We start from the raw sequence: 24,566 nt of genomic DNA, 5'->3' as shown, positions 1-24,566 counted from the left end.
AAGGTTCTTAAATAGTTATCTGCTTTTAGCCCATTTCCTACTAAAAATTCAATGTCTCAATTTTCCATTAGGCTGTTACAGCTTCGTCTGTTAGGCGTAGCCCCGCGTTCCCTAGCATCACCTAGTAGATCATTCTTGATCTCGGAGCTTCTGACGACCTGTGTGGATTCCAAGTGAGATTTGCCTTACTGGAATTATGCATACATGTCAGTAAGGATTGTTTTCCATCATTTAGGGACCAAGTGATTTCTAGAAAAGCCATAATGTTGAGAGTACTTCCGAAGTTATTTACTGTTACGGCATGGTAGAGAAACTGACACATGCATTGGACTAGACGTTAATTTGTCAGCATTGGCCAGCAACATTCCTCGTGTAGACAAACGTGGGAGTAATGCTCAAACGCTCAATACCGAGATAGGAGAAGATCAGACAAAAATGAAAGTCTGGTGCTTCTCTGCGTCGTGGAGGTGTTTGAGGAAGTAGGAAGTGGGATGCTTCACAAAGTCCATAAAAATGGAGTCAAAAGAGAAGTTTCCATGCAGACTTGAAATCCATATGTTGGCTTTCATGATCATTCTCCACAAACATTTTAAAGACTGGTTGAAAGAGACAGTGTATGTGAGTTCTATAGCTCACCAATGTTAGGAAAAGTACACCTGTTACTGGTTAAGTACCCAACTTGTGAGAGTTCCATAATTTTTAGCTTGTATTTTCTGCCTTCTGGCTAGATGTGTTTTGGATTTTTATTCTTTGGACAGCTGTGGGTAAAAAGTGGGAAATTAATGATGATCAAATTAGACAATGGACCTACTGATTAGCTCTAGAGGAAGTCTAACTACAATGAAAATTAGACTTGTGGATTATTTGAGTTACAATTCCCTCACTTCTTTTTATGAAGTACGTTGCATTACGTGACAGTTTCGTAGGCTCTGGGATTCCCCCAAACCCTCCCCATGCCATCCCCCCATGGTAGATTGTTCCACCTTGTTGCAGTATTACAGTTCAAATTAAGTCAAGATTCTTTCATAGCAACCATGTAGTTTGCATAGTGTCCAACATCTTATTGTCCAGATAAACTCCAGGTTTCTTGGGGAGACCATCTCTGGTCTGAAAATAGAGCTGGCAGAATATCATCCCAATCAATTAAAAGCCACAACAAAACATCAGCAACAATTTACAACATGATGGAGTTAATTGGCATGGTATTGAGTAATCAGTACATTAAAATGCAAGTTCTTAACCACATCCTGTGAGTACTTCATTGGCATTTCAATTTTAGTTTATACACGGAACCGGCTTCTATACACCTTAAAATGGCTATAGGGTACTATTCAGCTGTCTCGTGTCTATTTTCATTGGAGTATTTAGTAGTTTATAGTGTTAAAACATAATGTTGCTGAACTTGGCAGATTTTAGGATAGTCTAAACTGGCTTATAACTCTGACAAGGCATTTGTCAACAGTTGAGGTGCAGACCAGTTTTAGGAGGGGTGTGCAGAGAAATCTTCAATGCCTTAGTGAGGAGTAACCAATCTTTGTGTCCTCCCTAGTAAGGTATGTGTGAGTCCATGCCGACCATTTCCTCCTGGTTCTAGGCTTTCCTTGTTGTTCTCTATCCTAATTTTTTGGGGGGTGATGGGGTCTCTGGTCCTTGCAGGAGAGGGTGGGGATCCAAAGTTGGAACTAAGTAAGGATCAGAGAAAGCTCCTCTCCCTAGTCCCAAAGGAAGTTTACTGTTCTTCTGTTTCTGCAGACCGCTCAGGGCTCCTGGCTGTTGTTCCGATGACCTTGGATCCTGCCAGGAAGGATTTGGGCTTCTTCCATCCCATGTGGGAGGTTCAGACGGGGGTGGATGACCTCAGAATTCTCAGGCTCTGAAGGCACTCCAATTCCCTATGTTCTTCTTGGCGGTTGGGATGTAGTCCTTGGTGCCCGTAGTGATAGTCCTTGGTGAGGATGCGGAATCTACATGCTTGGGATACAAGCCTCCTCCTGTCCACCTGCTCCACTCTGGGGTGCCCCCCTGCTCTGTGTGTACGACCTGTTAAGAGATTGTCAGGATCGCTCTTGATTCCCCCTATATGTCTTTGTAGTTTGAGTTACTTGTTCCATTCCTGATAGGTTATACTTCACATCTTCCTCACATTCTAAGCAGATGGAAGATTTCTCTGCTCTCCCACCCCATTTCCAAGTAGCATAGGGTCTTAAAAGTATATCAGGTTTTACAATTCTTTGATGTAGATCATAAGCAGTTTGACTCACATTGATTGTTGGTTCATTGGTAACATCACAATATCTTATTGCATGAGCTACAGACTGTATGGGCTTGGAATAATACTACAATTTACAGGTACTGTTTTTCGAACTGGCATCATTTCATCTTAAATTAAGGCAAATATGTGGTATCTAACCTTCTGGGATTGGCTCATTTCCCTTAGCATTATGGTTTCCAGTTGGGCCCTTTTGGCTACAAAACTGCCTTTCATTTTGTTTAAAGCTAAGTAGTATTTCATGGAGTAAATGAACCATAGCTTTCTTATCCAGTCTTCTGCTGATAAGCATTTTGGTTACTTCCATGGTTTACAATTGATTGTGCTGCTATGAACATAGGAGTGCATGTTGGTTTCTTGTGTAATAGTTGTTTTGGATATATTCCTAGGAGTGCTATTGCTGGATCATATGGTATGCAGACTTTCCGTTGTTCGAGTGTTCTCCATACTGATTCGCATAGAGGCTGTACAAGTCTGCAGTCCCACCAGCAGTGGAGTAGGGTTCCCTTTTCCCCACATCCTCGCCAGCAAGTGTTGGTGGTGGTTTCTTGTATGTGAGCCATCCTCACTGGCGTTAGGTGGTATCTCATTGTTTTCTTAATTTGTACTTCCCTTATTGCCAGGGAAAGCTGAGCATTTTTTCATGTTTGTTTGCCATTTGGGTTTGTTCCTTTGTGAAATGTCTGCCCATTTCTTGAGTGGTTTGTTTTGGTTGTTCTGGAGATGTTTGTATATTCTGGAGATTAGCCCCATGTCACCTATGTAGTGTGCAAAGATCTTCTCCCATTCTGTGGGCTGCTTTTTTACTTTGTTGATTGTTTCCCTTGCTGTGCAGAAGCTTCTTAGTTTGATGTAGATACATTCATTTGTTCGTGTCTTGATTGCTGTTTTTGGTGTCCTTTTCAGGAAGTCGGGGCCTACCCCTAGATCTTGCAGAGTATTTCCAACATTTTCTTCCAAATGTTTGAAGGTTTCTGGATATAGGTTTAGGTCTTTTATCCATGTAGATTTGATGTTAGTGTATGGTGAGAGATGTGGGTCTATCTTTTTGTTTCTGCAGGCTATCAACCAGTTGTCCCAACAGCATTTATTGAACAGACCTTCCCATTTGCCTGGATTGTCATTTGTCTTTTTGTCAAAGATTATTTGGCTGTATCTGTGTGGGTTCCCTTCTGGTGTTTCTATTCTGCTCCATTGATCTTCCTCTCTATCTTTGTGCCAGTACCAGGCTGTTTTGATAACCACTGCCCCATAGTATGTCCAGGGGTTTGGAACTGTAATTGGCCCTGCTAACTTCCTGTGCTTCAGGATGGTTCTAGCTATTCTTGGGTTTTTGTGTTTCCAAATGAACCTTTGAATCATTGTTTCCAGTTCCATGAAGAATGTTTTGGGTAATGTGATTGAAATTGCATTGAATGTATATATTGCTTTTGGTAGTATAGACATTTTAATGATACTGATTTTACCTATCTAGGAGCATGGGATATTACTCCATCTTGTGAGGTCTTGTTCGATTTATTTTTTTAGTAGTTTGTAGTTTTCTTCAAATGGGTCTCCTACATTTTTGGTTAGGTTTATTCCCAGATATTGCATAGTTTTCTGTTATTTTGAATGATATCTTGCTGATTAGATCCCTTTCCATCTTGGGGCTGTTTGCATACACTATAGCTGTTTTTCGTTATGTCATTTTGTACCCTGCCACTCTACCAAACTCTCGTATAAGTTCTAGCTGTCTCTGTATTGAGTCTCTTGGCTCTTCTAAAGAAACATAACACATCGCCATGGAGGAAAAAGACACGAGGTGTAGTTAAGCGAGGGAGTGAAAGTGAGGGTTTGTTCTTTGTGGCAGACTGTAAGAACAAAAGGTGAATTGTTGCATATTTTTCACCATGACAAAGAATCTTGCTGGTAAAATAATGCACCAGTCAAAACCTGATAGTTCCAATTGTTTGCATGTAATAGTTAGCAAACACATGTCTCCATAATTTTCTCATTAAATCAGTCTGAATGTTCCACAACAATTAAAATCCTCATGTTTTAAGTTTCTGGTTACTTGAATATATAAGGTGGTCATAATTTTAAGTGCAACTTTTTACATTTTTAATATCAATTGACACAAATATGCATCCACGGGGACTCTGTAAGGTTTTGCTGCATGTAAAGCAAACATTGGGTACTGATGAAATGGAGGTGAATAGATCTAGTTATGTAGTTCCTTGGATAATTTCTATGTGGTGAAACACTCAAATTCCTTCCATCTAGCTTTATATGTATTAACTGTATGTTATATATAATGTGTAGACGCGTCCACATATTTATGTACACACAGCATGTTATTGGTAACTGTCATCACCTTGTCATACTATAGAACACCAGAACTTAGTTCTTCTATCTAGCCATTACTTTCAACTTGTCCGTCAGACTTCTCCCATTTTTCTATCCCTCTCCCTTATTCCCCCCAATCTGTGATATTATTCTAAATTCACATGAGATCAACTTTAAATTCCAAACAATGTTTCAAAAGTTTGTAGAAGACAGAATTAAAGATCTGTTTATCTTGATGAAAAAGGTCTTAAAATTTGCGTTTTTCATAAAATGAACACCATGAATGCATATACAATTCTTCACAATAGTCCCTAGTGACCTTTCACCTTTCTCTAGTGTTGGTTAGATTTCGTTTCTCAGCTCTCCTCTAATTTCTTTTCGCTGTTTTTAACATTTATTTTATTTTCATTACAAAGTCAGATATACAGAGAGGAGGAGAGACAGAGGAAGATGTCCCATCCGATGATTCATTCCCCAAGTGAGTGCAATGGCCCGTGCTGCACCGATCCGAAACCAGGTGCCTGCAGCTGCTTCCAGGTGTCCCATGTGGCTGCAGGGTCCCAAGGCTTTGGGCTGTCTTTGACTGCTTTCCCAAGCCAAAAGCGGGGCGCTAGATGGAAAGTGGAGCTGCTGGGATTAGAACCAGCACCCATACAGGATCCTGGAGCGTTCAAGGCAAAGACCTTAGCTGCTAGGCCACGCCGCCGGGCCCAGCTCTCTAATTTCATTTCAATGTTTTGTTTCTAGGTTAGTCTATAAGTTTGCTGGTTTAATTTCTTTTTGAAATAACCTTTGTTTCACTGATCTTTCATGTTTTTCTCTTCATTTGCTCGTTTTATCTTTATTTCTTTACTAACTTTGGGATTTAGTTTATTCTGCCTTCTCTACATACCCAAAATGCACATAACCTGTTTGAAACCTTTCCATTTTTTTATGTAGGCATTTAATGCTTCAACCTTTACTTAGTATTTCTTTAGATGTCTTCTGTAAGTTTTGAAATGCTGTATTTTCATTTCATTCAATTTTTAAGTTTTCTTTTGGATTTCTTCCACATTTCTTCTTTGGATTTCAGGATCATAATATTTAATCTGCAGATGGTTTTGTTTTCAAGATTTATTTGAAAGGCAGGTGTTACAAAGAGAAGATTTTCTGTCCACTGGTTCACTCTCCAAATGGCTGCAATGGCCGGAGCTGAACCAATCCCAAGCCAAGAGCCAGGAGCTTCTTTGAGGTCTTCCACACAGGTGCAGGATCCAAGCACGAGAACTATCCTCCACTGCTTTTGAAGGCCATAAGCTGAGGGCTAGATGGGAAATGAGGCCCCGGAATATGAACCAGTGCCCACATGGATGCCGGTGTACAAGGTGGAAGATTAGCCTCTTGAGCCACAGAGCCGGCCCCTCAATCTATGGCTTTATTTTACCAAATTTGTCTGGATTTATATTTTTGTGATTAGAAAAGATATGATGTACTTCTTGTTGTGGTTTAATATGTGGTCTTAGAGGAAGTTTAGTGTATTCAAGTACATATTCTAAAGCTATTGCAATGAATGCTGTGTCAGTGTCTGTATACCCTAGAACTGTGGTTTTTCTTTTTGTTTTTTTTTATGTTTTTGTTTTTGTTTTTTGTTTTTTGTTTTGTTTTTTTTTTTTTGCTTGACTGACATGTTAGTTGATTCCTTAACTCCACTTTTCTTATTCTGGAGCTTGACTCTCCCTTTAGATATGTTTGTGTTTTTTAAAAAGATTTATTTTGTTACAAAATCAGATATACAGAGAGGAGGAGAGATGGAGGAAGATCTTTCATCTGATGTTTACTCCCCAAGTGAGCACAATGGCCAGTGCTGCGCCGATCCAACCAGGAACCTCCTCCAGGTCCCCCACGGAGGTGCAGGGTCCCAAGGCATTGGGCTGTTCTCAACTGTTTTCCCAGAGCACAAGCAGGGAGCTGGATGGACAGTGGAGCTGCTGGGATAAGAGCTGGCATCCATATGGGATCCCGGGGCATTCAAGGCGAGGAGTTTAACACTAGGCCACACTGCCGGGCCCTCCCTTTAGATATAATAAGGCTTTTTAAGAAAATGACATGCTGTGCCATTGGATATATAGTACTCAATCTGTCCTATCTTATTGTTGAATTAATTCCTTGATCACTATCTGATGTTCTTTGTATCTTTTTATAGCTTTGGCTGAAGTGTATTATGTCTAATGCACTACTCCTGCTTGCTTTAGGTTTCCATTTAGGTAGAACATTTTTTTCCATCCTTTCATCAGTGTGTGTCTTTACTAATGAGTTTCTTAAGGTACATATCCTTGGTTATTTTTTAATCCATTTAGCCAAACTCTATCTTACCTGGGAGTGTGGTCCATTGACTTTCAAAGCTGTTGCTAATAAGTAGTAACAGTAAATAGCTGTTATTAGTAAGTAATCTATCCACTTAAAAATTAGTTGGTTTCTTCTGAGTATTCTTCATCCAGTTATGGGTGAGCTTCAAAGTTTTCCATTTTGGGCCCAGCACAATAGCGTAGTGGTTAAAGTCCTCACCTTTCACATGCCAAGATCCCATTTGGGCATTGTTTCTAATCCCGGCGGCTCTGCTTGCCATCCAGCTCCCTGCTTGTGGCCTGGGAAAGCAGTCAAGGATGACCCACAGCCTTGGGACCCTGCACCCAGATGGGGGGCCCGCGCTCCTGGCTTCAGACTGACTGAGCTCCAGCCATTGCGGCCACTTGGAGTGAGCTGTCGGACGGAAGATCTTCCTCTCTGTCTCTCCTCCCTGTATATCTGACTTTGTAATGAGAATAAATAGAAGTTTTGCATGTTCTCATGATGCTAGCCTGCTACCTTTTATTTGCTTCTGTCTGTACATTTCCCTCAAACAAGTATTAGGAGGCCAGTTGATTCTGATGAGTTTCCTGACTTTCACTCATTTTGGAGAATATTTAAGTTATAAAGGATAGTTCTACTCAGCCAAGTATGTTTGGCTGATAGGCTTACTTTTTCTTCACAACTTGAAATAAACCGTTCAATTCCCTCTTGGCCTATAAAATTTCTGTTTGACAATGTTGTTCATTTAGTGGAGGTCCCCTTGAAAATGACAGTGCTTTCCTTTTGAGAATGAACAATTGTTTGTACTTAAAAGAGCTGGACCACAATAGGTCAAGGAAACGTGGATCTTTTCTGATCCTGTCAATTGACATCCTATGGGCCTTCTGTACTTGGAGGTGTACTTATTAAGATCAGGGAAGTTATGAGCTGTTTCATTGAATATGCGGCATACTCTCTTCCTCTCAGGAATTCCAAGAAAGTGTTCATTTCAGTAAGGTCTCAAAGCTCTCGGGCTGCTTTCATTCCCTTTCTCACATTTTTTTAAAAGCTGGCTAGAAAATATTGAACCTGTCTTCAAGTTCAAATATTTTTTAATTCTGTTGATCCTCATTTATCTTGACTTTCAACTATTTTCATTTTAAATTTCTCTTAAAGGGATACTTGATTTGCAAGGTAGATAAAGAGGGGGAGACAGATCCTCCATCTCAATGGCTGACATCAAGGCCTGGGCCACTGGATAGCCAGGAGCCTGGAGCTCTGTCCCTCTTGTAGATGACAGGGACCCAAGTTCCTCTGCCCTCTTCTGCTGCCTCTGCAGACATATTAGCAGACATCTGGATCCAAGGTAGAATGGCCAAGACTTGAATCGGAGTTCATAGGAGATCAGTACACAGGCAGTAGCTCAGCCTGCTGCTCACAAGAGCCAGTCCACAGTTGATTTTGTAATATCTGTTCAATTCCTCAAGGTCAGTCCTTTCCAAATTTCTCATATCATGCATTGATTTTCTAATTTCATTTTCTGTTGAAGTGTCTTATGTCTTTTTGAGTGTTTCACATCATTCTTTTTGGGTTCTTTATTTTATTGGAAATGCAGGTTTACAGAGAGAAGCAGAGACACAGAAATATCTTCCATCCACTGGTTTATTCACCCAGTGTCCAGAATGGCCAGAGCTGAGCCAATCCAAAGCCAGGGGCTTCTTCCAGATCTCCCTCATGGGTGCAAAGTCCCAAGGCTTTAGACTGTCCTCTACTGATTTCCCAGGCCACAAGCAGGGAGCTGGACGGGAAGCAAAGCATCCGGTATTAGAACCAGTGTCCAAATGGGATCCCGGCATGGTCGAAGTAAGGACTTTAGCTACTAGGCTACTGTACCAGACCCCTTAACTGCCAAGCTATTGCGCCAGACCTCTCCCGTGTAAATTCTCAAATTTACTAGCATTCCTATGTATGCACCCTTAATTCTAATGTCGGTGTACACTAGGTATTAATGTTAAACACTTCAACAATGTGGGAGTAGTATCTTATAGCATAAACAATTCTATATGTAAAACTTGCAAGGTTCATTTCTCAACATGCTTAAGCCTTTAGTATTTTGTCCCAGCTTTTCCATTCTACGATAGCCATACTTCTGTAGAACAATATTCTACAAGCACTTCTCTTCCTTAATAACTACTTATTTGCTCAATTTACATTTTGAAACAATCATGTAAGACTCCAAATTAAGACATTCTATAAATAAAAACATACCACATTTTCAATACTATTGCTTTAAGCAAGTCTTACCCATTTCTCCCAATTTGTAGAAACACGTTTTAACACAAACCTGCCTCAAAACCGGGAATGAGAAGTTTTTCCAATAACCTTCTAGCTGATGAGGGAATTTCCCCTTCTCAAATGGCAGGTGAGAATCACAATGAGGACCTGAAAAAGCCCAAGGTCCTGAATTCGTTCCAAAGGCAGACTGCAAGCATGCGCCTCGCTTTTGCATGGCTGGTAAGTCTGGAGCTGCTTTTTGGCTTCTGTTTTTTTTTTTATTACTTTTTTAAAGATTTATTTATTTTTATTGCAAAGTCAGATATACAGAGAGGAGGAGAGACAGGGAGGAAGATATTCCATCCAATGATTCACTCCCCAACTGAGCCGCAAAGGCTGGTGTGCGCCAATCTGAAGCCGGGAACCAGGAACCTCCTCTGGGTCTCCCACGCGGGTGCAGGGTCCCACAGCTTTGGGCCATCCTCAACTGCTTTCCCGGGCCACACGCAGGGAGCTGGATGGAAAGTGGAGCTGTCGGGATTAGAACTGGCGTCCATATGGGATCCCGGGGCGTTCAAGGCGAGGATTTTAGCCGCTAGGCCATGCCGCTGGGTCCGCTTCTGTTTTATTGAATTCAAGAGAACCAAAAAATTTCAATTTGGCTGTTGTCTTAACTAATACATTCCTAGATAGTCTCTTATCAATCAGATGAAAATCACTTAAAAGGAGATGTTAAAACACTGTTGTTCTTCACAAGGAACCAGACTTCAATTCCATTGTCTTACAGGAAAATTCAGAAATTATACACATCATAACCAATTTCACTGTTTAATTTCAAACTGTTTTTCCTGTAAGGCAAAAGCTCACTTCTTTCTAAATAAGAACAAATAATTTAAAATCTGGACCAATTTCATGATTGGGAAACATTTTGACCAATGGACATAAATACTCATTTACTTTATGCTAAATTTGACGCCTCATATGCTATTTTATAATATTGTGAGATTACAATCAAATTATTTTAAATGACAATTATATTATCCAAGTTCTGTCTCAATCTTTGAAGGTTCTAGGGATCCTACTAGAACTTTCAAAGTCAGGAGACTTGGTTTCAAACTCTGAAGAATTGAGGTGTTAATTAAAGTACACTTAACATGTAACTGAATATGTGAATGGATACTGAATTTTAGACCTGATCAGTGCCAGGACAACACTGTAAGCTGAAGACTAAGCAGCAAGAAAACGGTATAGGAGCCTTAGCCCAGCAGAGGTGGGGAGTCGGGTCTGACAAAGTCCTGTTAGATGAGTTAGACCTCTCTCAAATTACGTACCAGGAGAGAGAAAGGGGGCCAGTCGTGGTCCATCCCATTTGTCTGTCAGTCATACACAGACCTAATTCTGAACAAGAACAACTAAATTCACGACACAGATAGAACTCTTGTCTGGACAGAAGTAATAGGACTCTAACTGACTAAACAATCATGCACAATCACTACACATGTCAGAACAGACATAAAATTCAACCTTTTGTGACTTCCAACCTCTTCTTTGACATACTTCAACCTGGAAATGTTTCCTAAAGCAAGCACATAGGTTCATCTCGTGCTTAGCGTTAATTTAACCATGGATTTGGTCCACTGGTTACTTTTATGTATAACTGCTAGATGTCTTACCCTGTCCCTCCCAGCTAGGGGTTAGGGCTATGAGGTAGAGCTAGAGAAATTCAGGCCCTAAGGGTGGCCTGGGTGAGGTCAACAGAAAGTGGAAAAGCAGATAAGGACAAAGGTGAAAGTGGCTACAATGGAGAGGAAATCTGTGTGCTACCCAGTGAGGAGAGCAAATGGAGACCTTCAGACAGGGGGATGGGCCCGCCCTCGCAGCAAGACCAGGATCATGGGGTGATGGGATTATCATCCAGCCTTACATATGCCTGAGCCAATTCTAGGAGCAAATATACACCATAAAGGCTGTCGGAGATCTCGCAAAAGAATCCTTTCATCTAAAGTTTTGTTAAAACTACAGCAAATAGTTCCTTCTACTGTGCTGATCGTTGACATGGCTCAGAATAGGTTACATAGACAAGATTGGACAGAAAAACATCTGCTGCAGCCCCTCTTCCTTCCTCATGGTTTGTTGGTAAAAGAGCAGGATTTTCCCAATCCAAGCGATTGAAAGAGGTGACCCACTTCTATGGCCCATAATGGCAGTCAATGGTGCTGAGGTAACCTTGAAGGGAGGCTGCCAGCCTGTTGCTGTTTCTTCGAACCCATTCAAAATCATTCATTCGGGCCCGGCGGTGTGGCCTAGCGGCTAAAGTCCTTGCCTTTAACGTGCCGGGATCCCATATGGACACCGGTTCTAATCCCGGCACCTCCACTTCCCATCCAGCTCTCTACTTGTGGCCTGGGAAAGCAGTCGAGGATGTCCCAAAGCTTTGGGACCCTGCACCCGCGTGGGAGACCTGGAAGAGGTTCCTGGTTCCCGGCATCGGATTGGCACGCACCAGCCCGTTGTGGCTCAGTTGGGGAGTGAATCATTGAATGGAAGATCTTCCTCTCTGTCTCTCCTCTATGTATATCTGGCTTTCCAATAATAATAAAATCTTTTAAAAAAAAATCACTCATTCAAGAAGGGACAACAAGCTTTGCTGGTTCAGTCTTCACACCTACAGGCTAGCTCTCTGAACCTGATCACTTGGCAGATCTAATTCAGAAGGTAAGTATAAGCTCTGGGCACCCCTCCAACAGACAAATGCACCCACTGGAGGGGACTGCCCTCCTGGACAAGGGCAGCCATAAGCATGAAAGAATTTGAAAATGTTCACACTTGAAACAATTTCTTAGGGCAATAATGAGCAAGTAGCCTTGGCCCAGGGAGAGTTAGGCTCGCTCCTGGCATGGCTTTAAGTCCTGCATTCCAGGAATCACACTCTGCTGGGCAGTTCCCTTCAGGGATAACCCTAATGGGAAAGGCCTGGAGTACCTCACGTTGCCCAAACAGAATGCTTGCAACTGGCGCTGTGCTCTGACTCCCCTTGAGCTGGGGGTGGTTTCCTGCCCTCTGAGCTTCCCAGAAGCTCTGGTTGGGGCGGCTGAGGTGGGCCAGGGCCAATGTCCTGAGCATCAGTTTTGCTCTTCCCTTGCCAAGCATTGTGGGAAAATAAATTAACCAATGTTACCGACGGGTGCCAATCTGACCAGGGTCCCTCAGACCTTGAGTGCCTGAGCACCTAGGATTTCTAACCCTTGAAACTTCAGCATGTAATTTAGCGCCTTAAGCACAGGATGATCAGGTTCCTCACCAATAATAGCCATGTTTAAGGACAGTAGAGGAGAGTGGACCTCGGATACCCAGTCGGGTTGTCTGGCCAAGGAGATCCTGTGCAGAGTTTTGGGTAACGCCCAAGTGTCACATTGGACAGAAACCGCCAGTCCTCACACAAGTTCACCCCAGAGCCATGCATCCAAGGCCATCTCTCAAAGCAGGAGATGAGAGGTTAGGTGCAGCATTGTCTTTTTCCCTATCACCTACCTTAACTCCAAGCTGTCAGGGGATTCGACTGGAGATAAGCTGGGAATGGGTGGGGGTGTGTGTGACCACCTTTGTGCAGAGCTGTGCGGTGCCAAGGGTCACTTACGCAGAGTACACTACAGCTCGACAGGAGGATTACAGCACTAAAGGTGAGTCCCAAGAGAAGAAGGCGACCTGAAGAACCACAACTTGTGGGAGGATGTGCTTCACTCAGGAGGAGCGAGGAGGGGACAGGGGTGGAGGGGAGGAGCAGAATCGGGGGCCCCTGTGGCTGGAGGGGAGGAGCAGAGTGGGGAGCTGCCGCGGGTGGAGGGCAGGAGAGCAAAGTGTGAGGGACCTCGGCTGGAGTGGAGGGGAGCCAGGGAGCAGAGCAGAGTGGGGCCCCTCGGTGGGAGGGGAGGGGAGGGGAGCCTGGAGCAGATCTGAGCAGACTGAGGGGGCCCCGCAGGAGGGGAGCTGCAGTTTGGAGGGGAGGTCATGGAGCTGAGCTGAGTGGGGGGCATCCCGCAAGGAGGGGGCTGGGGTCTCGCAGCAGACCAGAGCAGCAGAGCAGCAGAGTCCCTTCCAAGCGAGGTGCCTCCCCGCCCCCGAGGAGGTGGCCAGGGTCCAGGAGCAGAGCGAATGCAAGGGAGGGGATGGGAGCCAGGGAGCAGAGCAGTGTGGGGCCCCGTGGCTGGAGGGGAGGGGAGCCGCAGAGCGGATCTGAGCAGACTGGGGGGTGGCCCGTGCGGGAAGGGAGCCCTGGAGGGGAGCCCCGGAACAGAGCAGAGAGGGGGGTCCCATGAGTGAAGCGGAGCAGAGCCCCAGAACTGAACGGAGGGGGTGGTCACGGAGCGGAGCAGAGTCAGGGGGGATCCCAAAAGGAGGGGGCTGGTGTTGCACAGCTGAGCAGCGGAGCAGCAGAGCAGCAGAGCCACATTGGAGCAGGGTGGCATGGGGAGGAGGTGGCCAGGGTTGCGGAGCACACTGGAGCAGAGCAGGAGAACAGAAGAGCAGAATAGCAGTAGAGCCCCTTCAGAGCGGGGCAGAACCGCAAGGAGTGGGCCAGGGTCCTCCAGCAGAGCCCCTTCTGAGCCGGGAGGCCCTGCAAGGAGCGGGTGGGGTCGCTGAGCAGAGCAGCAGAGCAGCAGAGCAGCAGAGCAGCAGAGCAGCAGAGCAGCAGAGGGCCTTCTGAGCAGGGAAGCCCTGCTAAGCCCCACCAAGGAATGCTTCACCCTCCTCCAGGGGCATCCTGCGTTCAAGACCCTTTCTCCTGCAGGTCACCTGTGACCATCAGCTGCCACTGGTGTGCCACCTGAACCAAGAAACCCCAACAGCTGACGTGTATTCTCCACAGAGGTTTTCTCACCGGGAGAGGTAGAGTAGCAGCATGCCTGGATGCCTTGTTGGTGCCCGCTGCTCTCTCAGCACGGAACAGCCAAAGTTGTGCCAGCAAGGGGGACAGGTACTTTCACCGGCCTGTTGAAGGAGCTGCTGAAGAAACTGGTAAGGGATGTTGTCGGGTGGTGCGGGTTTTGGTGGTTGGGGAGGGGTCCTAAAGTGTCAAGCCTCAGCCTGCGAGGCTTGTGTGCAGTTCAGCTGTATGGGTGCTGCTTCAAGATCTGACAGCATCCTCTGCAGTCCAGCTCCCTGCCGATGGTGCTGGGAGAGCAACGGAGGATGGCGCAGGGGCTTGTGCCCCTGTGGCCCTGTGCCCCTGTGGGACATGTGGAGGAAGCTCCTGGTTCCCAGGATTGTCCTGGCTCAGCCACATCTAGCTCTGGTGGTGGTGCCTGGGGAAGAGAGGCAGCAGATGCGAGAAAGATTGCTCTCTCTCCCTCTCTGTTCCTGTGTGCTCCAAGCAAACAGGACAGATTCAGACAGGCAGGCAAGAAGGCAGGAAGAGAGAGATTGCTATTGGCCTCCTGGCAGGCAGTGTGTTGTGTGCTGTGTGCTGTGCTGTGACTGAAGACTGCTTTTGTCTGCCAATGCAGACCCCAAGGGTGTGCGTAGGGCTTCTGTCCTGGGACTCCTGTGCAAGATCTCCAAAGTGTGTTCTTGAGAGTGAATGTCTCTCAGGCCGGGTTTGTTTCTCTTGTGCAGGAGAGCCTGGAGGAGCGTCCTGCAGTGAGTCCTGCTGGCCATGAGAGGGCGCATAAGCTGCCCTTTCCACCCCCTCGTTGGGCTCATTCCTTTTGAACACTAGACAGCCAAGCCCCAGCCATCCTAGTGTCAGGTGGGGGTCCTGGAGAGTGTTCCTGAATACTTGTCCCTTGAAGATTGGGGTAAGGCTGAAAAGCCTGCAAACGAAGGTCCAGGAGGGGGTTGAGGATGATTGTGGTCTTGCATCAGCCTGGATCTCTGTGCTAGGAAGTGGCTGTGTGCCTTCACCATTAAGGCACCACATAGGACAGGGGAGAGTGCTGGGAGCTGGAGTTCCACATTAGGGCACCCAGAGGCCCTGTGGTAGATGGAGTCCCATGTCAGCGTGCCCACAGTCCCTATGGGAGCTGGAGACTCACATTAGCATGCTCATGGGCCTCTGAGAGCAGGAGACCCATGTCAGTGTGCACATGGGCCTCTGGGACAGAGTCCTAGTTCAGCGTGCCCATGTGTCCTGTTGGGAGTTGGAGTCTCATGTCACTGTGCCCATGGGTCTTGTAGGAGCTTGATACAAACGTCAGTGAACCCAAAGGCACTCTGGGAGTTGGAGTCCCACGTCAGTGTGCAGAAGGACCCTCTGATTCCTGGAGTTACTCACTGACTGGCTAGCATTGATCTTTCGAAGATGAGCTCACCGGAAACCTTGCCACTACACCCCTTCATCACAAAGCACCCTTGGGGACAGGGCCTGGGCTTTCTTTAGCAAGTGCAACTGCTCCCCGATGGGCTGCAGAGAGGTCTTCATGTATTATTGCATGTGTGGGGTGGCAGTTAGGGTGACACAGCACTCGGCCTTCCTCTGCCTAGCTGGGTGGTGTCTGGGCTTGTGGGATCCAAAGGATGGAACAGTGGAAGGACGAGTAAGCACCAAAGGACACCAGTCATCTGGAATAGGAAGTCCCAGGCCTTAGCTTCTGCGAGAGCACCCTGGGACATGCAATCCCACTTTCCAGCAGGTAGAACGGTGGCCTGGGAGCAACCAAGGCCTGCACAAAATAGGCCCTCCCATGCCACGAGGACCATTTTGCCTTCTTCAGGGCATCCTAGGAAACACTTGGGGGGGGGTGGTCAGGCATCTCCATCGTGTGCATTGGAGGCAGAAATTTGGCCCCACAACCCCCTACCAAATGCCATTGGCCTTTCGTTCACCAGGGAATGCTTCACCCTCCTCCAAGGGCATCCTGGATTCAAGACTCTTTCTCTTGCAGGCCACCTGGGGACCATCAGATGCCACTGATGTGCCACCTGCCACAAGACACCTCAACAGCTGACGTGTACTCTCCACAGAGGTCCATCTCATTAGACAGGTAGAGTAGCAGCATGCCTGGATGCCCTGTTGGTGCCCTCTACTCTCTCAGCACACACAGCAAAAGTTATGCAAGGCTGGAGGACAAGTACATTCACGGGCCTGGTGAAGGAGCTGCTGAAGAATGCTGCTAGGGGTGGAATCGGTGGAGCGGGTTGGTGTGGTGCTGCGTGGTGTCCGAGAGCCTCAAGCCTCAGCCTGTCAGGCAGATGGCCTGTATGGGTGCTGCTTCAAGACCTGACTGCTTCCCCTGCAGTCTAGCTCCCTGCCTATGCTCCTGGGAGAGCAGTGGAGGATGGCACCGGGGCTTGTGCCCATGTGCGATCCTGTGCCCCTGTGGGACATATGGAGGAAGCTGCTGGTGTCCGGGCTTGTCCTGGCCCAGCCACATATGGCTGTGGTGGTGGTCCTTGGGAAGTGAGCCAGCAGATGCAAGAAAGATTGCTCTCTCTCCCTCTCTGTTCCTTTGTGCATCAAACAAAACAGGACAGATCCAGACAGGCATGCAGGAGGGAAGGAAGCGAAAGAAAGCTGCTGTCCTGGGTGGTAGGGAGTGTGCTGTGACTGAAGACTGCTTTTGTCTGCCAATGCAGACACCAAGGGTGTGAGTAAGGCTTCTGTCCTGGGACTTCTGTGCAACCGCTCCAAAGCGTGTCCTTGAGAGTGAATTTCTCTTAGGCTGGGATTGTTTCCCTTGTTTGTGCAGGAGAGCCTGGAGGAGCATCCTGCAGTGAGTCCTGCTGGCCACGAGAGGGCGCATAAGCTGCCTTTTCTTCCCCTGGTTGGCTGAAGATTTTGAGCACTAGAAGGTCCAGCCCCAGCCATCCTAGAGTCAGGTGGGAATCCTGGACAGAATTCCTTTATATGTGTTCCTTGAAGGTTGGGCTCCAAGGCCGAACAGCCCGCATATGAAGGATCAGGAGGGGGTGGAGGACGCTTGTGGCCTTGCATCAGGCCAGGCCTCTGTGCTACGAAGTGGCTGTCTGTCTTCACCAGTAAGGTACAACCTAGGGCACAAGGACAACTAGAAGCTGGACTTCCACGTCACGGATCCCAGAGGCCCAGAGGGACCTGGAGTCCCAGTCAGTAAGCCCACAAGCCCTATGGGAGCTGGATTCCCATGTGAGTGTGCACACGGACCCTCTGGGAGCTGGAATCCCACATCAGTGTGCCCATGGGGCCCGTGAGACCTGGGGTCCCATATCTGTGTACCCACGAGCCCTCTTGGACCTCGATCCTAATTCAGCATTCCAAAATCCCTGTGGAACCTGGGGTCCCAAGTCAGCGTGTCCATGGACCCTCTGAGACTGGAATTACACACCAGCTGACTAGCACTGATGGTTCGCAGATGAGGTACCCAGAAAACTTTCTGAAATCCGGAAGCAGAGGAACCTTCTTCCTGCTGGGGTTCAGCAGCAGAGGACCACATTCCCTGCTGGGGACCGGCAGCAGAGGACCTTCCACCCTGCTTGGGTGCGGCATCAGAGGACCCTAATCCCTGCAGGGTCCAGCAGCAGAGGACCTTCATCCCTGCTGCTGGACACCAGCAGAGAGGAAGCATCAGAGGTCCTTCCTCCCTGTTGCAGTCCCTCACCAGAGGACCATCCTCTCTGCTGGACCGCAGCAGAGAGGAAGCCTCACAGGACCGCCTTCTGCTTCTGGGGTCCAGAAACACAGGACCTACTCTGCTTCTGGTTTCCGGTAGAAGAAGACACTCCTACCTGCTGGGTTCTGGCACCAGAGGACCCTCCTCTGCTGGTGGGGTCCATCAGCAGAGGACCATCCTTTGCTGCTTCGGTGCGGAACAGAAGGACCTTCCTCTGCTGTTGGAGTCCGGCAACAATGGAACCTCCTCAGCTACTGTGCTCAATCAGCAGACGACCCTTTTGTCTGCTGGGGTCTAGCACGACAGGACACTCGTCTCTGCTAGTTTCCAGCAGAGAGGAAGCAATAGAGGACCCTGCCCTCTGCGGGAGTCTGGCAGCAGAGGACCCTCCTCTCCTTCTGGATTTCAGCAGCACAGGACTTTCGTCTGCTGATGGACCGCAGCAGAGAGAAAGCAGCAGAGGACCCTCCTCTCCTGCTGGACAACAAAGAGAGGAAGCAGCAGAGGAACCTCCTGTTCTGCTGGGGTCTGGCAGCAGAGGACCCTCCTCTCTGCTGGGGTCTGGAAGCAGAGGAACCTCCAACCTGTTGCTGTTTGGCAGCAGAGGAACTTCCACAGTACTGGGGTGGAGCAGAGAGGAAGTAGCATAGATACCTCCTCCATGCTGTGGTCCAGACACAGAGGACCCTCTTCTGCAGCGGGACCTCAGCAGAGAGGAAGATGCAGAGGATCCTCGTCTCCTGCTGGACCCCAAAGAGAGGACGAAGTAGAGAACCCTGCTCTCTGCTGGGGTCCGGCAGCAGAGGACACTCCTCCCTGCTGGGGTCCGACAGCAGAGGACCCTCTTCCCTGCTGGGATCTGACAGCAGAGGACCCTCCTCTCAACTGGGTTCTGGCAACAGAGGACCCTCCTCCATGCTGGGTTCTGGAAGCAGAGGACACTTCTCTGCTGCTGGCGTCCGGAACAAGTGAATCCCCCCTCAGATGCTGGGTTCTGGTAGCAAAGAATCCTCTCTGCTGGGTTCCGGCAGCCGAGGACCCTCCTCCATGCTGGGGTCTGGAAGCATAGGACACTCCTCTGCTCCTGGGATCTGGCACCAGAGGATCCTCCTCTGCTGCTGAGGTCCAGCAGCAGAGGATTTTCCTCCCTGCTGTGTTACAGCAGCAGGGAAACCTCCTGCTTTCCGGGGTCCAACAGCAGACGACCCTCCTCTTCTGTGTAACCCCTGCAGCAGAGGTGCTCCCCTGCTACTAGACCATAGCAGAGAAGAATTTGCAGAGGACCCTCCCCTCATGCTGCACCCCAGGGAGAGGACACAGGAGAATACACTCCTCTTCTGCTGGCGTCCGGCACCAGTGGACTGTCCTCTCTGCTGTACCCCAGCAGAGAGGAAGCTGCAGAGTACACTCCACTCCTGGTGGGCATCAAAGAGACGAAGCAGTAGAGGACACTCCTGTTCTGCTGGGGTCTGGCAGCAGAGGTCCCTCCTCAGTGTTAGAGTCAGGGAGCATAGGAGCCTCCACTCCTACTAGGGTTCAGCACCAGAGGACACTCTTCCCTGATGAACTTGGGTCCAGCAGCAGGGTACCTCTGGTCTGCTGGAGTACAGCAGCAAATGACCCTCCTCTCTGCTGGGGTACAGCAGCAGAGGACCCTCCTCTCTGCTGATGTTCGGCACCAGAGCACCCTCTTCTTTGCTGAGGTCTGGGAGCAAAGGACCCTCCTCTCTGCTGTGGTCCTGCACCAGAAGATCCTCTTCCGCTCCTGGGGTTCCACACCAGAGGACCCAGCTACCTGCTGCTGGGGTCCGGGCTCATAGGACACTCTTCTACTGCTTGGGTCTGGCACCAGAGGACCTTCCTCTGTTGATGGGGTCTGGCACCAGAGGATACTTCGACCAGCTAGTGTCCCGCAGCAGAGGATCTCAACTGCTGCTGGGGACAGCACCAGAGGACCTTCCTCTCTGCTGGGATCCGGTACCAGAGGACTCCCCTCATCTGCTGGCATCTGGTACTGTAGGAACTCCCTGTGCTGCTGGGTCCGAAACCAGAGTACACCTCTCTGCTGCTGGGGTCTGGCAGCAGAGGACCTCTCTCCCTTCTGAGGTCCTGCACCAGAAGACCCTACTATTCTGCTAGGGTCGGGCACCAGAGGACCCAACTCTGCTGCTGGGGTCCGGCCACAAAGGTCCTTCCTCCTTGCTATGGTACGGTACCAGAGGACCCTGCTCCCTGCTCGCGTATGGCAGAACAGGACCATCCTCTGCTGCTGGAGTCCAACACCAGAGTACACCTCTCGCTGCTGAGGTCCGAAACCAGAGTACCCTAGTCTCTGCTGGGGTCGAGCAGCAGGGTCCCTCCTTACTCCTGGGGTCCAGCAGCAGAGGACGCTGCTCTGCTGCTGGGTTCATACAGCAGAGGACCCTCCTGCCATCTGTGGTCTGACAGCAGAGGACCCTCGTTTGCTTCTATTCCGGCATCAGAGGAACCTCCTCTGCTGCTCAGGTCCGGCATCAGAAGACTCCTCTCTGCTGGGGTCCAGCAGCAGAGGCCCCTTCTCCCAGCTGGCGTCAGGTAGCAGAGGACCCTCCAGTGCTGTTGTGTCCGGTAGCAGAGCACCCTCCTCTGCTTTGGAATCCCAGCAGAAAGGAAGCAGCAAAGGACCCTCCTCTCTGCTTTGGTCCAGCAGCAAAGGACACCCCGCTCTGCTGTGGCACAGCAGAGAGAAAGCAGAAGAGGAGCCTTTACTCAGCTGGGGTCCCGCAGCAGAGGTCCTTCCACTTCTGCTGTGTTCCAGCAGCAGAGGATCCTCCTCTACTGCTGGACCCCTGCCTCCGAGGATCATCCTCTGCTGCGGGACCACAGCAGAGAGTAAGTTACAGAGGACACTCTTCTCCTGCTGGACCCCTAAGAGAAGACAAAGAGGAGGACCCTCCTCTCTGCTGGGTTCCGGCAGTAGAGGAAACTCCTCTGCTGTGGTCTGGCAGCATAGGACCCTCCTCTGCTAAGGGGTGCGGCAGCAGAGAACACCCACCTTCTGCTGGGCTCCGGCACCAGAAGACCCTCCTCAGCAGCTGGGGTCCGGTAGCAGTGGTCCTCCTCTGTTGAACCGCAGCAGAGAGGAAGCAGCAGAGGACCCCCTTCTGCTACTGGGGTTTGGCAGCAAAGGAACCTCCTCCCTGCTGGACCCCTAAGAGAGGATGCAGCAGAGGACATTCCTCTTCTACTGGTGTCCAGAAGCAGAGTACCCACCTCTTCTGCTGCTCCGGCAGCAGATGACCCTCCTGTCTGCAGTGGTCCGGCACCAGAGGACTATCCTCAGTGGAGAGGTAACAGCAAAGGACCCTCCTCTGCTGGACTCTTGCAGCAGAGGACAGTCCTCTGCTGCTGGACGACAGCAGAGGGGAAGTTTCAGAGGACCCTCGTTGCCCACAGGGCCCCAGCAGAGAGGACACTACAGAGGACCCTACTCTTCTACTGGGGTCCAGCACCAAAGGACCCTCATCTAAATTAGACCCCAGCAGAGAGGAAGCAGCAGAGGACCCTCCTCTACTACTGAACTAATGCATCAGAGGACCCTCCTCTGCTGCTGGACCACAGCACAGAGGAAGTTGAACTGGACCCTCGTTCCTGACTGGGCCTCAAGAGAGGAAACAGCAGGTGACCCTCTTCTAATGGCGTTCAGCAGCAGAAGATCCTCGTCTGCTGCTAGCGTCCGGCAACAGAAGACCCCCCTCTGTTGCTGGACCCCAGCAACAGAGGACTCCCCTATGCTCCTGGTGTCCTACAGCAGAGAACCCTCCTTCTGCTGGGTTCCTGCAGCAGAGGACCCCCCTCTGCTGCTGGAGTCCGGAAGCAGAGGTCCTCCCTCTGCTGCTGTTTCTGGCACCAGAGGACCCCTCACTGCTTCTGGGTTCCGGGACCAGAGGACCCCTCACTGCTTCTGGGGTTCCGGCACCAGAGGAATCACTTGTGCTGCTGAGGTCCGGTAACGAGGACTCTCCTCTCCTGCTGGGGTCCAGCAACAGAGCACCCACCACTCTGCTGGGGTTCAGTACCAGAGGACCGCCTTCTGCTGCTGGGGTGCGGCAGCAGAGAACCCCCTCTGCTCTTGGGGTCTGACACCAAAGGACCCGCCTCTGCTACTGGGTCTGGCAGCAGAGGACCCCCTCCTCTTCTGCTGGTGTCCGGGAATGGAGGTCCTCCCTCTGCTGCTGTGGTCGGGCATCAAAGGACCCCCCCTCAGCTGTTGGGTCTGGCACCAGAGGACCCCCCTCTGTTGCTGGGGTCTGGCAGCAGAGGACCTTCCTTCTGCTGTGTTCTGGTAGCAGAGGACCCTCCTCCCTGCAGGGATATTGCAGCAGAGGACCCTCATCTGCTGCTCGAGTGTGGTACCAGATGACCTCCCGTGCTGCTCGGGTCCGGCAGCAGAGGACCATCATCCCTGCTGAAGTCCGGAATGAGAGAACACTCCTCCCTGCTGTGGTCTGGCTGCAGAAGACCCTCCTCTGTTGGTGGGGCCCGGCACCAGAGGACACCCCTTTGCTGCTCTGGTCCGGCACTAGAGGACCCCCTGTCTTGCTGGTGTCCGGCAGCAGAATACCCACCTCTGCTGCTGGGACTGGCAGTAGAGAACCATTCCCCCTGCTGGTTTATGGCAGAAGAGGTTGCTCTACTGCTGCTGTGGTCTGGTAGCAGAGGATCCTTCACTCTGTAGGACAACTGCAGAGAGGCAAGTCCTCTGCTGCTTCCTCTCTGCTGGGATCCGACAGCACCAGAGGACCCTCCACTGCTGCTGGGGTCAAGCATCAGAGTACCCCCCTCTGTAGCTTGGTTCCGGCACCAGAGGACCCTCCTCTGCTGATGGTGCCGGCAGCAGAGGACCCTACTCCCTGCTGTTTTCCAGCACCAGAGCACCCTGCTCTTCTGCTGGGGTCTGGAAACAGAAGATCCTCCACTCTGTTGGACCCCAGCAGAGAGGTAGCAGCAAAGGAGCCGCCTCTCTGATGGTTTCTGGCAGCAGAGGACCCTCCTGTCCTACTGGGGTCCGGCAGCAGAGGACCATCGTCCCTGCTGAGCTCCAGAAGAATGAACTCTGCTCCCTGCTGTGGTCCGGCTGCAGAGGACTACCCTTTGCTGTTCTGGTCCTTCACCAGAGGACCCCCTCTCTGCATGGATCTAGCACAACAGGACCCTCTTCTCTGCAGAGGTCCAGCACCAGAGGAAGCAGCACAGGAACCTCCACTCTGCTGGGGTGCTGCAGCAGATGACACACCACTTCTGCTGGGTTTAAGCAGCAGAGTTCCTACTCTCCTATGGGACACCTGCAGCATAGGGCCCTCCTCTGCTGCTGGACCCCAGCAGAGAGGAAGTACAGAGGACACTCAACTTCTGTTCGACCCCAAAGAGAGGATGTGGCAGAGGAACCTCCTCTTCTGTTGGGGTATGGCAGCAGAGGACCCTACTCCCTGCTGGGGCCTGGCTGCTGAGGACCCACCTCCCTGCTGGGGTGCAGCAGTGGAGGACCCTCCTCTGCTGCTGGGGTCCGGCAACAGAGGAACCTCGTTCCTGCTGTGTTCCGGCAGCAGAGGACTCTCCTTCCTGCTGGATTCGGACAGCAGAGGAACCTCCTCTGCTGATGGAATATAACAGAGATAAAGCATCAGATGACCCTCCTCTCTTCTGGGGTCCAGCATCAGAGACCCTCCTTTCTGCTGGACTCCAGAACAGAGGAAGCCACAGAGGACAATCCTCTCTGCTAAGGTACAACAATAGAGTACCCTCCTCTCTGCTGGATTCCAGCAACAGAAGACCCTCATCTGCTGCTGATGTCCAGCAGCAGATACCCATCCTCTGCTTTTGGTGTCCGGCAGCATAAGACACTCCTCTCCGTTGGACCCCATCAGAGAGGAATCAGCAGAGGACCATCCTCTCTACTGGGGTACAGCAGTAGAGGATCCTCCTCTCTGTTGAGGTCCATCACCAGAGGATCCGCCTCTCTGCTGGGGTCCAGCAGAGAAGAAGCAGTTCTCTATGTTTGGGTCCGGCAGCAGAGGTCCCTCCTCTCTGCTGGCATCCGGCAGCAGAGGACCCTCCTGTTCTGCTGGGTCCGGCAGCAGAAAACTTCCCTCTTCTGCATGGATCCGGCACCAGAGAACACCCCTCTGCTGGGGTCGGGCAGCAGAGGGTCCTACTCTACTGCTGGGGTCTGGAAAAATAGGATACTCCTATCCGTTGGAACCCAGCGGAAGAGGAATAAGCAGAGGACCGTCCTCTCTGCTGAAGCCCAGCAGTAGAGTACTCTCCACTCTGCAGGGGTCCAGCACCAGAGGACTCTCCTCACTGCCGGTGTCCAGTTAGACGAAGCAACAGAGGACCATCCTCTCTGCTGGGGTCCAGCAGAAGACCCTCTTCTTTACTGGGGTCCGGCAGCAGATTACACTCCTGTATTGCTGGGGTACCGCTGCAGAGGACCCACTTCCCTGCTGGGGTCTGGCAGCAGTGGACACACCACTTTGCCTTGCTTCCAGCAGCTGAGGACCCTCCTCTCCTGCTGAACCCCCGCAGAAGATGACCCTCCTATGCTGCACGACCTCAGCAGAGAAGAAGTTCTATAGGACCCTCGTTTCCTCATGGACTTCAAAGAGAGGCCTCAGCAGAGGACCCTCCTCTTCTGTTGTGGTCGGGGAGCAGAGGACCCTCTTCTTCTGCTGGGGTCCGGCAACAGAGGACCCTTCACTCTGCTGGGGTCCAGGAGCAGAGGACCCACTCACTGCTGGGGTCCAGAAGCAGTGGACCTCCTCTGC

The sequence above is a fragment of the Ochotona princeps genome, chromosome 1 (assembly GCF_030435755.1).
Source record: "Ochotona princeps isolate mOchPri1 chromosome 1, mOchPri1.hap1, whole genome shotgun sequence".
In the NCBI taxonomy this organism is placed as follows: Eukaryota; Metazoa; Chordata; class Mammalia; order Lagomorpha; family Ochotonidae; genus Ochotona; species Ochotona princeps.
The sequence above is the reverse complement of the archived record's forward strand: the minus strand, read 5'-3'. Positions refer to the sequence as shown.